This window comes from Neomonachus schauinslandi, chromosome 3 (genome assembly GCF_002201575.2).
Source record: "Neomonachus schauinslandi chromosome 3, ASM220157v2, whole genome shotgun sequence".
NCBI lineage: Eukaryota > Metazoa > Chordata > Mammalia > Carnivora > Phocidae > Neomonachus > Neomonachus schauinslandi.
In genome coordinates this window covers 69,117,804-69,132,504 of record NC_058405.1, presented here as the reverse complement: position 1 = coordinate 69,132,504, position 14,701 = coordinate 69,117,804, and the positions used below count along the sequence as shown (strand labels likewise).

Here is a 14,701-nt window from a genome sequence, read left to right as displayed (position 1 = left end):
CCCGCATCGGGCTCCCTGCTCAGCGGAAAGCCTGCTTCTCCCTCCCACTCCCCCTGCTTGTGTTCCCTCTCTTGCTATGTCTCTCTCTGTCAAATAAATAAAATCCTTAAAAAAAAAACAAAACACTGCTTTTTCTTCTGATTTCCCTTCTCCGTTGAATGCTATTTATTCTGCCTACAGATAACCTCATTTTTCTATAAGCAAATTGTTTCTGAATATAGTAACTTCTTCTACTTCACTGTAAGAGTACAAAACAATCTGAGTCAAGAATAGTATGTCATAAAAAATTTAGAATGCTATCATTTAAAAAAATAAAATGAGGGGCACCTGGGTGGCTCAGTCAGTTAAGCATCCAACTCTTGATTTCAGCTCAGGTCATGATCTCGGGGTTACGAGATGAACCCTGTGTCAGGCTCTGTGCTCAGCAAGGAGTCTCCTTGAGAGTCTTTCCCTATCCCCCACCCCCACCTGCACACGCACGCTTTCTCTCTCAAATAAATCTTTAAAAATAAATGAGATACTACTAATTATATCTTAAAATATTACAAACTGCCTCTTACCTTTCAACATATACCTTCTTCCCCTTTGCCTAACCAATCTCATGACAACTCATCACTTCTCTAACTGTATTACAAAAATTGAAGGGGTGCCTGGGTGGCTGTTTGTCAGGCATCTGCCTTCGGCTCGGGTCATGATCCTGGGGTTCTGGGATCAAGCCCCGCGTCGGGCTCCCTGATCAATGAGGAGCCTGCTTCTCCTTCTCCCTCTGCCCCTCCCCCTGCTTGTGCTTGTGTGCTCTGTCAAATAAAATCTTTAAAAAAAAAAAAAAAATTGAAAACCGACACACAAACTGATGTTCCCATTGTGAAAAACTCATTTCATAGAAGCCCAGGCTGAGATTAATTGTGTCATACAACTACAGGTAAGCTGATATCACACCAAGACATGAACATTACATTAAAGGGCATGTATGAAAAACAGGGGGAAAATTGTCTCCATGAAGACTAAGGGTGGGGGGGGAGGTCTCACTACTTTCATTATGCTTGGCATTAAAACAAAACAAAACAGGGGCGCCTAGGTGGTTCAGCTGTTAAGCGTCTGCCTTCGGCTCAAGTCATATCCCAGGGTCCTGGGATCGAGCCCCGTCAGGCTCCCCGCTCGGCGGGAAGCCTGCTTCTCCCTCTCCCACTCCCCCTGCTTGTGTTCCCTCTCCCTCTATGTCTCTGTCAAATAAATAAATAAAATCTTAAAAAAAAAAATCCTTCTTCTTTTAAAGAATTGTGTTTGTGTGGTGTTGCCTATACACTGCTCTGTGAAACTAATCATACCAAATTTGTCAGTAAAAATGGGAATATCAAATTGACTGGATCATACCAACAGTCCATACAACACAGATGAATTAATAGTACTGATATGCATGCTAGAAGGGCACATGCATCATTATAAATTGTTTTGAGCTGTTCTACAGCTTAACTCACGGGACTATGTTGATGAGGAAGGAATATGAAGATCTTTGACAAATTTAATAACCAAAAAAATCAAACTTTATCCTTCTCGATATATCCCAGCATTTCTAACTAGTATAAAAATCAATTGGTTTGCTTCCTTCTCTGCCTATTCCTAGTATATATCAAAAGAGGTAAAATCAACAAAAAGCAAAACAAAATCACAGAATTCAGGGCTAACGCAAGAGCTATTTCACCTCAAACTCTAACCCACTCATCTCATTTAATCCATCCAATAACCCTATGTTATAGAATGAGAAAGTATTATCCTTATTTAATTATGAGGACAAGTCTCAAAGTAGCTTGCCCAAGCTGTAGTCAGAACTGCTACTGCTATCTTCTAATTATGTAATTTCAAATTCTGTGTTCTACTCTAAGTGGAGGTTTCTGTCCTTCACAACAATCCCTAAGGTGCCTTGAAGGAACAGTCTGAAACACAGAACTCAATTATATTGTGAACATCTCCAGTGTCAGGCAATCTTCTGAATGAAACACATGCCATTTTTAGAAAGCTTTGAATTAAAAATGAAGAACCACTGATCCAGGCAAATATCCTTATTTTACACACGGAGGAGCTGCAGAAGACGGAAGGAACTATCTCACAAATGTCCCTCAAATAGCTAGTGTAATAGCTGTGTATTACTTTGGTAAGGCTGTGACAAAGTACCATAGACTGGGTGGGTGGCTTAATCAACAGAAATTTATTTTCTCAGAATTCGGGAGGTTTCAAGTCTAAGACTGAAATGTCAGCAGGGTTGGTTTCTTCTAAGGCCTCTCGCCTTGGCTGATAGATGGCTGTCTTCTTCCAATGTCTTCATATGGTCTTCCTTTTGTGTGTGTGTGTCCTAATACCATCTTTTTATAAGGATACCAGATATTAAATTAAGAGCCCATCCATATGACCTTATTTTATCTGAACTACCTCGTTAAAAGCTCTATCTTCCAAAACAGTTACATTCTGAGGTACTAGGGGCTAGGATTTCAGCATATAAATTTTGAGGGAACATAATTCAGTCTGTAACACTCTACTTCCTGGTCCCCATAATTCATGTCCTTCTCATAAGCAAAACACATTCACTGCATTCCAACAGTTCCTAAAGTCTTAACTCATTCCAGCATCAACTCTTAAGTCAACCTCTTCTAAATATCATTTAAATCAGGTATGGGTGGACTTGAGTTAGGATTCATCCTGAGGCAAAATTCCTCTTCAACTGTGAACTGTGAATCTAGGTAAGTTACCTGCTTTCAAAATACAATGGTGGGACAGGCAGAAGTAGACATTCTCATTCCAAAAAGGAAAATCAGAAGAAAGGGGTAATGGGTCACACACAATTCAAAAACTAACAAGGCAAACTGCATTAGATTTTAAGGCTAAAGAATAATCCCTCTTTGGCTCCACGCTCTGTCCTCTGGGTGGAGGCCCTACCTTCCAGGCCCACGGGTGTGGTAGATCCCATGGTGGCGAGTGGCAGCCCTGCCAGCTTCTTAACCCTCTTCAGGGCCATCCTGTTCCTGAAGGACAACACATGATCATAGCCAGCTGGCTCTACTGACTTGTCCTATGGAATCCCCAAAATCTGAGGGCCTCCCTTCAGTTCATCCTGTTTTGTCCCTTTCAGTCCAAGCTGTTAGGGTTTCGGCTAGCATAATGCCATCTCTATTTCTGCTGAGGCGGCTTAATGGATGCCTAAATCACATGCCCGTAATCTCTTTAGCAAATAGTTGTCTAGTAACAACCTTGATGTTATCTCCAGAACACATACCTTCTAACTTTTCACAAGCATAGGGTGAGAATTTTCCACATCTTCAAGTTTGGTTCCTTTTTGCTTAGCAATTCCCTCCTCAATTTCTCTCTCCTCTTGCATTTTACTATAAGCAAGGAGAAATGAAGCTGTGGATCTTAACACTTTGCTTACAACTCTCAGCTAAGGGGCGCCTGGGTGGCTCAGATGGTTGGGTGTCTGCCTTCAGCTCAGGTCATGATCCCAGAGTCCTGGGATGGAGCCCCGCATCAGGCTCCCTGCTCCTCGGGAGGCCTGCTTCTCCCCCTCCCTCTGCGACTCCCCTTGCTTGTGTTCCCTCTCTCGCTGTGTCTCTGTCAAATAAATAAATAAAATCTTAAAAAAAAAAAAAAACCTCTCAGCTAAATATTCAAGTTCCTTACACAAGTTCTATTTTCTACAAAACACAGGAATACAATTTAGCCAGTTCTTTGCCACATTCTAACAAGATCACCTTTTGTTCATTCTCCAGTAACATTTACATCTCAGGCTTCACCAAAGCATCTTTCTCATTTCTACAAAGACTCTGTCTGTGATCATATGTATATCTCTCCAAGACATCAGAAACCATCTTTCCTTTCACAGCCCTTACCAGAATTACCTTCAATGTCCACTTATCTACTCACAATCTCCTGAGGCAACCTTGGCTTTTTCTAACATGCACCTCAAAATTCTTCAAATTTCTACCACACCCAGTCCCAAAGTCACTTCAGTATTTCTAGGTATTTATTAGAGCAGCATCCCACTTCCCAGTATCAAAATCTATGTTAGTTTGCCAAATCTACAAGTACCACAGATTGGGTGGCTTAAACTACAGAAATTAAGTTCTTCACAATTCTGAAGGTTAGAAGTCCAGGATCAAGGTTTCAGCAGGATTGATTTCTGCAAACGTCTCTCTCCTTGGCTTTTAGATAGCAGTCTTTCTCCTGGGTCTTCACAATGTCTCCCATTTATGTGTGTCTATCCTTATCACTTCTTATAAGGACACCAGTCATATTTGATTTGGGCCCAACCACATGATCTCATTTTATCTTAATTACCTTTAAAGGTCCTGTATCCCAGAATAGTCATATTCTAGGTACTGGACTTCAACACATGAACTTTGAGGCAACACAACTCAGCCCACAACTGGCTGAGAATACTCATATTCACTTTTTGTATAAAATACTGAATATCACTCTTTCCTAGCCACTGTGCTAGCTGATGACCATGTATGAAATGGTGAGCTAAACAGATACAATGTCTGACTCAAAATCTCTGACTTAAAAATGAGGGGAAACAATCATATAATCATACAAATTAACAAATAAAAAGTACATGAGAACTTATACCATGTATTTTGGACCTCGCTAAGCCTGCTTTGTCCAAAAAGGCTTCTTTGAAGAGCTCAAATCTGAAGGATGAGTATGGAAGGGGTGTGTACACATAGAACTTTCCAGGAAGGGAAACTCAACAGCACAGTCAAGGAACTGAGAGGTAGCCAGTGGGGCTGGAATACAGAAAGTAAGAACAGTAATAAAACATGAGGCTGGATAGGAAGGTAGGGATCACATCAACCAGGGTTTTAATTATCATTGTATGGTTTCTGGTCTTTAGCCTAACAGTAATGGGAATCACCTGAAAAGTTTTACCATGATTATATTTTCATTTTATAAAGATCACTCTAGAAGGAGAGTGCTGGTAATGTTCCATTTCTTGAGCAGAGTTCTGGTTACATGGATATGATCACTTTCTGAAAATCTGAGCTATACACTTAAAATTTAAGTACTTTTCCATATGTCCATTATACTTCAGTCTGGTTAGACTGTGCAAAGGATTAAAACAAAACAAGAATTGATGTGGGGACTCCAGTCTCAGAGATAATTCAAACTAGAGAGATGGCAATCAAAAATGGATACATTCAAGAGATATGTGAGTGGCAAAATCCACAGGCCCTGGTTGGTGGATTGAGTATGAAGGGGGAAAAGAGGTATCAAAGAAGACTCCCAAGTTTCTGGCTTGCAGAAATGGATGGTAGATCCATTCACTATGTAAGGAAATTCTAGAAATCCAGAGATGGGAGAGAAGGTCGTTGTTCAATTTTCCAGGCTTAAAAGTAAAAACATTAGGTAGGCAGATAAATAAAAAGGTTAAAGCTCAAACACCAAGTCTAAGTAGAAAATACATTTGGGGATCAATACTATTAATAACAGAGGCAGTGGGGTACCAAATCCTTCAGCCAATATTTAATGAGCTCCTACCATATTACAGGCACTGGTTTAGATTCTGTGGATACAGCTCAAACAAAGAAACAAATTCTCATGGGACGTACATTCTTGTTCAGGCAGACCCCCGACAAATCAATATCAAATAAACAACCTCAACCACTAATAAGTACTATGATGAAAACAAAATGCGACAACGTATTGAGTGACAGGGATAGGTCTATTTTACTTAATATTGAAATAATCAGGAAGCCCTCTTTGCAAAGGTGAATTTGAGGTGAGACCTGAATGTTCAAACAACACTAGGCAGAGAAGAAAAGGACAGCATTCTAGGAAAAGAGCTAGTGCTTAAAGCAAAATCAAGCTTAGCACGTTTGAAGAACAAACAAAAAGACCAGTATAGATGGAATGTAGTAAGGGAAGGGGGCAGAGCTGTGCAAGTCAGGGACAGGGAAGAAGTAGAGTTTAAGTGGGGAGTGATGTAATTTACATTTAAAAAAATTTTTTTTTATAGATTAGTTGCTCTGTGAATAAAATTATAGGGTGACAAAGAAAAGTAGGGAGACTACCACGTCCAAGTGAGAAATGATGAAATCTCACGGGGAAAGCTAAAATTAAGAACAGAAGACAGGGGGTGCCTGGGTGGCTCAGTCGTTGAGCGTCTGCCTTCGGCTCGGGTCGTGGTCCCAGGGTCCTGGGATGGAGCCCCGCATCGGGCTTCCCGCTCTGCGGGAGGCCTGCTTCTCCCTCTCCCACTCCCCCTGCTTGTGTTCCTTCTCTTGCTGTGTCTCTTTCTGTCAAATGAATAAATTAAAAAAAAAAACAACAGAAGACGGTCTAGAACTAAAACTTAAGTAATTTTAAAAAGCAAAGACCAAGAGGAAGAGAAGGCAGCAAATGAGACCAAGAAGTACTCACAGAGACATGAACAAAAACCTTATCAAGGAAAAATATTTTAAGGAAAAAAGTGATCAAGAGTCAAACGCTTACTGGGTAGTCATATGAGGACTGAAAAAAAGCTCATCAATACAGAGGAACATTTGGAGACCTTAAGATCTATTTAGAATGAGAGTCAGAAGCTAAAATGGAGTGGGTAGATAGTATCACAAACAGTTGAGGGGAAAATGACAAAAGTCACAGTTCTTTAGTCTGGCTGTAAAGGAGTGGTGTCAAGAAGGGGGGGCTTTAATGGGGATGCCTGGGTGGCTCAGTCGTTAAGCATCTGCCTTCAGCTCTGGTCATGATCCCAGGGACCTGGGATAGAGCACCCGCATCAGGCTCCCTGCTCAACGTGGAGTCTGCTTCTCCCTCTTCCTCTGCACACTCCCCCCATCATGCTCTGTTTCTCAAATAATAAAATCTTTAAAAAAAAAAAAAGAAAGAAGAGAGAGAAGGAGGCTTGATCGTGTCTGAATGTGGACAGACTAAGGAAAGAAAGACTAAGAAAGCAAGACTGAAGTTAGAGAGAGAAGGAATAACTGGCGACATAAAAAGATTCCTGAGAAAGCAGTAAGAGATGCAATCCAGAGCACAGGTGAATGTGTTTAGATTGGAGGAGGGCTACCCTCTCTACTGAAATAGGAGAATGGATACAAATGGAAGTGGAACTCAGATTGCCTGACTCTTAAAATAATGTGTTCTTTCCACTAAAATTATGTCATGAATATGCTGAAAAGTAGAACTGAAGAAAAGTTAAATTGAGGTTACTTAGCCTAAAGAAGGCAAAGAGTAACTCAATATATATTATTTTTGAAATAAAAAATAATTATATGAAGATGTCTATCAGTACCAGGTATTCTTTATGCTGAATAAAGATAAATGTGTTCAAAATGAAAAGAGATCAAGCACTTGATCTCTCTCTGAACTGATCACAGTTCTTTGGAAGAAGGGCTCTGAAAAATGACCACTTTTGGATAAACACCCAAAGTATTTTTCTCAGATTTTTTTAAGAATTCTGCAAAACTTTAAAGCAAAAAGCAAGAGAATAATCTTTAAATGACCCTAAAAGAGATGGATAATCAAAAGCCTGAAGGCTGCTTTAGTTGTCTGTATTCTAGGATTGAATTTCTTGATCCTAAATCATGAATCTAAAGACTACTGGTTCAAAATCTGAAATAAAAGGCTCTGATGGTGTTAAATATGACAAGTAATTCACACTCCATCTCCATGTCTCCTAAATTACAAACTACCTTATAAAGTTGCTCTCCTTAGATCAATTGTGTCCTTAATATCAAAGGGTTGTTGACTGTTTTAGGGAGAAGACTATGTCTACCATTCAACATTTTATTGACTCTTTTTAAAGGACAAAGATCCAAAGGCCTAGTAGTGACCAAGGGTGACCAGGAAGACCCTGTTTTATGGCACTTAGGATACAAGATAATCTTTTTGAATAACTTGGGCTTCTACTGGTTTTTGAAAAGCAAAGGTAAGATATAGGGAGGGAGAAATACCACTTTTGACCACTATCCTTCTAGCCTTAACAATTTCTTCCCTATCATTCCCCAGAATTTTTTTTTTTTTTAAGATTTTATTTATTTGACAGAGAGAGACACAGCGAAAGAGAAACAGAAGCAGGGGGAGTGGGAGAGGGAGAAGCAGGCCTCCCGAGGAGCAGGGAGCCCGATGTAGGGCTCAATCCCAGGACCCTGACATCATGACATGAGCCGAAGGCAGACGCGCAACAACTGAGCCACCCAGGCACCCTTTTCCCAGAATATTTTTAAAAATAGGCTTTTTTCCTCATTAATTTTAAATTAATTCAAAATCTCTAGCCCAGGCCAAGCCTCCTAACACATTTCCTGTACATACTTGAATTTACTTATATTTGAATTAAAATGTTTTAACCACATCTTTGCCAGTGTTACACTGTACTATATTCCAACAACCTCAATTTGATAATGTGCTGCTTTCTAGGTCCTGAACTGAAAACTATTTTAAACTACTGATGAAACTAATGCTATTTCTCTTCTATTCTGATTTCACATTTAGAAACAGTTAAAAAAAAAAAAAAGAATCACAATCTACTCTAGGGATTAAGAAAAACCAAACAAGATCCAGTCCTATTTTTTAGGTTAACTAAAACAAAGTAAGGCAAATACTCAACAATAATTCTTCATTCTGTACTTAAAGGTTTTCCTTGTAGAATCTTACTCAATATATTATTTATATAGTGAACTTAAGTAACTGGCTCTTTTATTGTTCTTTAATTTTAGAAAATTAAACACAGAAAAGATGCTATTATAAAAGAAAGAAATGCTTAATTCTTCAGAAATTCAGAAAACTGATGTATCAAATTTCCATAACACCTACTACTATAGCACACTTAAGGAGTATGTGAACATTGAAAGAAAAAATAAAGACCACTTACACAACAGTGCTGATCTATTCTGGGAAATATTGCCTCAAAATCAGCAAAACAAACAGCTTACGTAATTTAACAATCCATTTATTGAATACTACACATTTCAAAAGCTAATTAAAATAAATGTTTAAACATTAAAGCACAACAGCATATGTAAAAGTTCAATTGAAAAGATGTTGCTGAAATATGATTACCAATTATATCAATATATATTTTGTAGAAAACATTAAATACTAAATGGTATCTCTACTTTCAGTCTTGACTTTTAAAAATAGGACTCTAAATAAATGGCCACTTACAGGTTTCTTCAATTTCGTTGATAAATTAACATACCTTCAACCCTACAAATTCAAAGGTACAATTAAGACTGATGTATCACTGACCTCTACCTCAGAAACCAATAATACATTATATGTTAATTAATTGAATTTAAATTGGAAAAACAAAACAAAACAAAAGTACCATTAAAGATGCACTCAACTCTTCACTGGCATTTCTTTCCTACCTTAAAAAAAAAAATGTTATATTGGTAGTAATTTTTAAAAAGATAACTATGTCTAAAAGATAAAATGGGCTATATATAGTGAGGAATATGTCTGACCTGGAGTTGGATCCCAGTTATAACTCTCCCCAGAGAAATTATGTTGGACAACTTTGCTTAACCTCTGTTAAGTTTTTGTTTCTTCTTTATAAAACCCTTGTAGAACTGTTATGAAAACTTGGAGCCTGTTAACAATCACAATTACAAGAGAGCCTGGCACTGACAGGCATTAAATAAATGGCAGCTACTTAAATGAACATTATTATATTAAGGCTGTTGCTATTAAATTCTTATTCCTCATTGTAGCAGCATTGCACAATATGAAGCACTTGTAGAGATTGAACTCAAAACAAGCTATCAGCTTTCCTTCAAAATCACTCCGTTCTTTAATAAGGGTGGACTGGAGAATCATGATGTAACAGTGAATTCTACAATACTGAATTCCCAACTACTACTTACCAACAAGTCTATCATCATGACACTTAAGTATTATAAAATAAATTTTTCTTGAATTCATACATCCAAGTACTATGCCATGTTTATGGGATTCTTAACTAATGAGTAACACATTGTTAGACTTTTATAAATCTTTCCAAGCATTTTCATATCTAAGTTCTAACTAAATGGCAGGGTTAGGAAACCAACCGCAAAGCTGCTGGTCTATAAATATAACATGGTTAATTATATAAGGTTCCTAAGGAACAATGAGTTCACTGAAACAGGAGGGAAATAGTTACCTCCATTTTTGTCAGCCACTTACCATCCCACCATCTTCATTAAAAACGTTATGCAGTTACACAAGGATGGCTGAGCAGAAAATGGACAGAAGAAAAAAATATGTACAGGAAAAGATTATGAAAGAAACAAGAAACATGATTTATAATACTATTAAGAAAGAAAAAATAATAAAGGCAGAGGAAGAACCCACAATCCCTTCCCAAAATCAAATTTCATTTCTTTATACTATAAAAACCTAAGAGTTCAGGATTATAATTGAAGACACACTACAGAGTTGTACAACTATAATTAACAGTTGTAGATGAACTAACCCCAAGGGTAAAACCTTGATTTTATATGTCCTACCCGAGAATGCAGTTAAAACTGCAAAACAAGAAAATAATCGAAATAAAGTGTATTTCAATGGACTCTACTGAATTTGAACACAATTTGAACCATGAATGAACACATTATTCTTTTTTTCCCTTAGTTACTAATAAGTTTAAAGGCAAAAAAACCCTAGGTCACCTTAAAAATCTCTCAGTCTTCCCACTAATTTACAAAAAATTCAATTAAAAATACATTTTTTACAACTGGAAGACACTCCCAGATGAAGTCTTCAGTTACTCACCAAAGTAGGGATAATGCTTGTTAATGTGATTTTGTCTTGTTCTAAGATTAGGAGACAAACTGTAACTGTGTCCATGCTAAATAAAAGAATCTATTTTATTCATACTTAAATTTAAGACAGCTTACTGAAGTTAATGGGTCCTATATTGGGAAGTGTATTATAATACGTGATTACCACAATTATCACACCTGGAACGCAACATGGCTATCATTCAGAGAACAAAATTTGTTAGGAAAAAGGAGAAAGATTATTTCTAATCTAAATTACTAAAATAAACTTCTATTAAATGCACCCAAAGTAAAAATTTTCCAACAGACACAGCCTTAGCTTGAGGCTCTCTCTTCAAAAAGTTATTTGTGCTAGTCTTTCCCCTTGTTTCTGTGCACAATTTGACAGTGACAATGGGTTAAGAATTTCCATAGAAGATATATTAAAAATTAAGTTCACAATTGTATATTCTATTATAAAACTTATGCCCTCTAGTGTAATGCAAATGTAAATAAAGATATTGAATGTAAATGATAACCAATCTATTACAAGTTTTCTGAACCTAGCTGCAAACATTATAAATTTTCAAGGTCTGCAATTTACAAACCATGCAAAAAGTGAACATTTTTTAGACTTAAGACACTTAGCAATTTGAATCAACTGAATTAATTTAAATGTTGTTTTAAATATGAAAAAAGGAATCAGAAAGATGCAAAAGAAAATCACTACTCCTCTTTCAGAACTTATGTCATTGAACAAACTAAACAGTACCTTTTACCATCCTAAGGACATTTTAAGAAGAAATCTGATATACATAAAAGGAGACCAATTATTTTAATAAGACCTTAATCTTAAAAATAAAATAAAAATTGGTATGCCAATCTTAATTAGTAAAGAGAAAGAAAACCATCAAAAGGGAGATATTCATTACTTTCTTAATACAATCTCTCCTTCCTCTGTAAATTCACAAGAATTACATCTAACAATTTTCATAGAAAAAAATTTTATTTATAAATTGTAACCTATAAAACTTAACTCTGAAACCATTAACTCAATCTTCTTTTTCTGCTACCACCAAATATTTATTCTGAATGGTCATTATAACAAAACTAAACCATGCTTTGTTATGATTCTAGACTAAGGTGTTTACTCTATTTAATGAGTTGCAAATGTTAAAACAATCACACACACACACACACACACACACACACAAATCTTAGGCCCTAATAACAAATTCTCAGTTACTGCATTCATGTTAGAATACTACATAAAATTTCAATAAAGACTAGCAAACCTATACGATCAAGGCACTAATATATAAACAACCACATTTCTTCAATATTTTCCAAAGAGAACACCACCAATTTTCTTTATAAATACTTATAAAACCAGGCTCAGAAAATCAGATATTTCTGCAATAACAAAAACTCGAATGTGGTTAAAATAAAGATTTCATATCCTTTGAAATCATGAACTCTTTCAAAAGTTACCTATACATAAGACTAGAAAATTCCAGAGTCTATATTAGACAAGAAATAACCAAACTTCAAATACTTAAATCCACCCTACTGCTCCAACAAAATACAACCCAATCTTTTATAAACAATCTTACTTTAAAACAGACATAAAATATTAAAAAGTTAACATTTTCTTTTGAAAAGGTGAATACTGAAAATAAAGATTATCTATTTAAAAAGCAGTACCATTAGTTCAACTTAATTACCACATTAAGTATTTTTGCTAGCAGGATTATGATATACAGAAAACTATAAATTTGCTTATCAAAAAGGAAGTGGTTTTTATACCAAGCCTATGAAAAAACAACTTAGGTTAAGCTGCATTCTACTTAACTAAATGTATTTTATCTTAGTTAAATATGATGACTAATGCCCCACGTTTATTGTTTGGGATGGAGACCAACTTAAAATGGGGCATAGGAACTGGGGGCTATTCCATTAAGAATATAACTGGGGGCATAAAAAAACAAGATCTGAATACAAGAAAAATTTTGAGAAATATCTTTAATCAGTAAATTTTTTGATTTTTAAAGATTTTTATAGACTTAAAACCAAAGCAATGACTTGTAACAGTGATTCTGGTATCTTTCATTGCATATTCATGCTTGTTATTGTTCAAAAAATAAAAAAATTAACCAGAATGCTAACGGGGAACCATATTAATTTAATATGCTTAGAGGAACTATTAATTTTCTGTCTTTAAAAAAAAACAACCTTCAAACCTTTTCAGAATGTTAATTTCCCTGCCTAGTATGGATTTATACTAAAAAAAAATCAGCAATGATTAATGATCTCTGCATGATTATTTAAGTACTCAGAAGTACTAAAAGATGAAGTTGGTCCATAATAAAATCTGGAAATTTACTTCAGACTTACTAACATGAACATATTTCTTTATAATATGTATCTTTCAAAGGCAATTCTCTACTTCCTTAAAATAAATTTGGCTAATTAAGCATCTATTAATCAAAAACTATAGATTCATAACACTATTACTCCTAACAGTTTTATAAAGACAGAGGGAAAGGAACACACAGTATACATCTGACAGTCGTCTCATCTGTCCCCAAATTAAATCCTTCTGTACTATTTTCAAAATGTGCTAATGTACATAATAAAATACTAGAAAAACACAAGCCTAAATACCAAGAAGTATTACTCTGAAACACAAGAATACATGAAAATAGTGGATGAAGAAAATGTGTATATGTATAAATATATATACATTTACACACAAAACATGAGTTAGCATATTTACTGTATATTTAGTTAAGATGAATACATACAAACACACATGTTAAACAAAATAAAGCAAAGTAATACCCATTCAAATGTAAACAGTAGTGAATAGTACAAATAAATAGAAATCATATTCTTATCTCACTAAAAGCAATGTGATACAGACCTTGTTCAGAGTACTGTATTTAGTTTTGAGACTTGCACTTAGTATTACTTGAAAAGTAATATACAGATGTGGGAGAACATTTAAAGTAAGGTTGAAAAGAACAGCAAAAGGTTTAAACAACATATGAAGAAAAATTACTAGATTTAGGATGGGCTGGGTTAGGAGGAAGTAAATGGGCCATGAAATATTACCATGTAAAACATCTGAAGGATCATAACATTTTTTTTAATAGCATATAACTAGCTAGGGTTTCTTCCTTAAAAAGAGCAAATCAAAGATGAGGATGAATTACAAAATCTCAGAAATGAATTCCATCTCAGTTTCTAAATTTTAAGTGACAAAACACAATCTAATAAAGAAAACTATCCAATGAGACATATAGTTGGTCTACAAAAAAACTGAAACCAGGAGAAATAAAATATCCTGCAAGACAAATCTTACAATTAATGCTAAGGACCTGTCCAAAATATTTTTTTATATTAGAATTACACAATGTTAAATAAAGTAAAGTGATATATTATCAGAATAACCTGAAAAGCTTTTTCTAAGTATACAGTGATTTCCCTATTTATCCATTCCAGAACCAGAGAGTGTGGAGGGATAGGGGGATGGTTTGAGAAGGGTGATGAATATGGATATACTATATATTATGAAAATGTATATTATGGAGAAAACCACCCAGGTGGTTGATACACCTACTGCTATATAGCATTTGATGGAGAATTTAAGTGATATGCTAATTATAGCTTAGAAATATTTTTGTCATATAGATGAATTTGCAGAAACATAATTTTACCTATATAATGAATAGAAAAATCAACAGAGGTGCCTATATCAAGTATTTCTTATATATTTAAGGTAGTTAAGAAAAAATACTAGTATTTTATGAAAAGTTAGATTTAGGTATGAACTATAAAACTACCCAATATTATCTACAAAACAGATACAATTAGTTTAAAATTCAGTTGTAGAAAAACTATTCTAGTCCTACCCAACTCTACTAAGGTGTTTTCATAATAACCCAAGGGATTAACAACAAAAAATTATAAAA

At 35.5% G+C, this 14,701-nt stretch overlaps 1 protein-coding gene across 1 annotated transcript in view; it reads right to left on the bottom strand.

The window, feature by feature from the left end:
* The window catches only part of N4BP2L2 (NEDD4 binding protein 2 like 2), a 73,839-nt gene that overhangs the window by 39,053 nt on the left and 20,085 nt on the right, over positions 1-14,701 (bottom strand). The gene's annotated exons all lie outside the window — the stretch shown is intronic.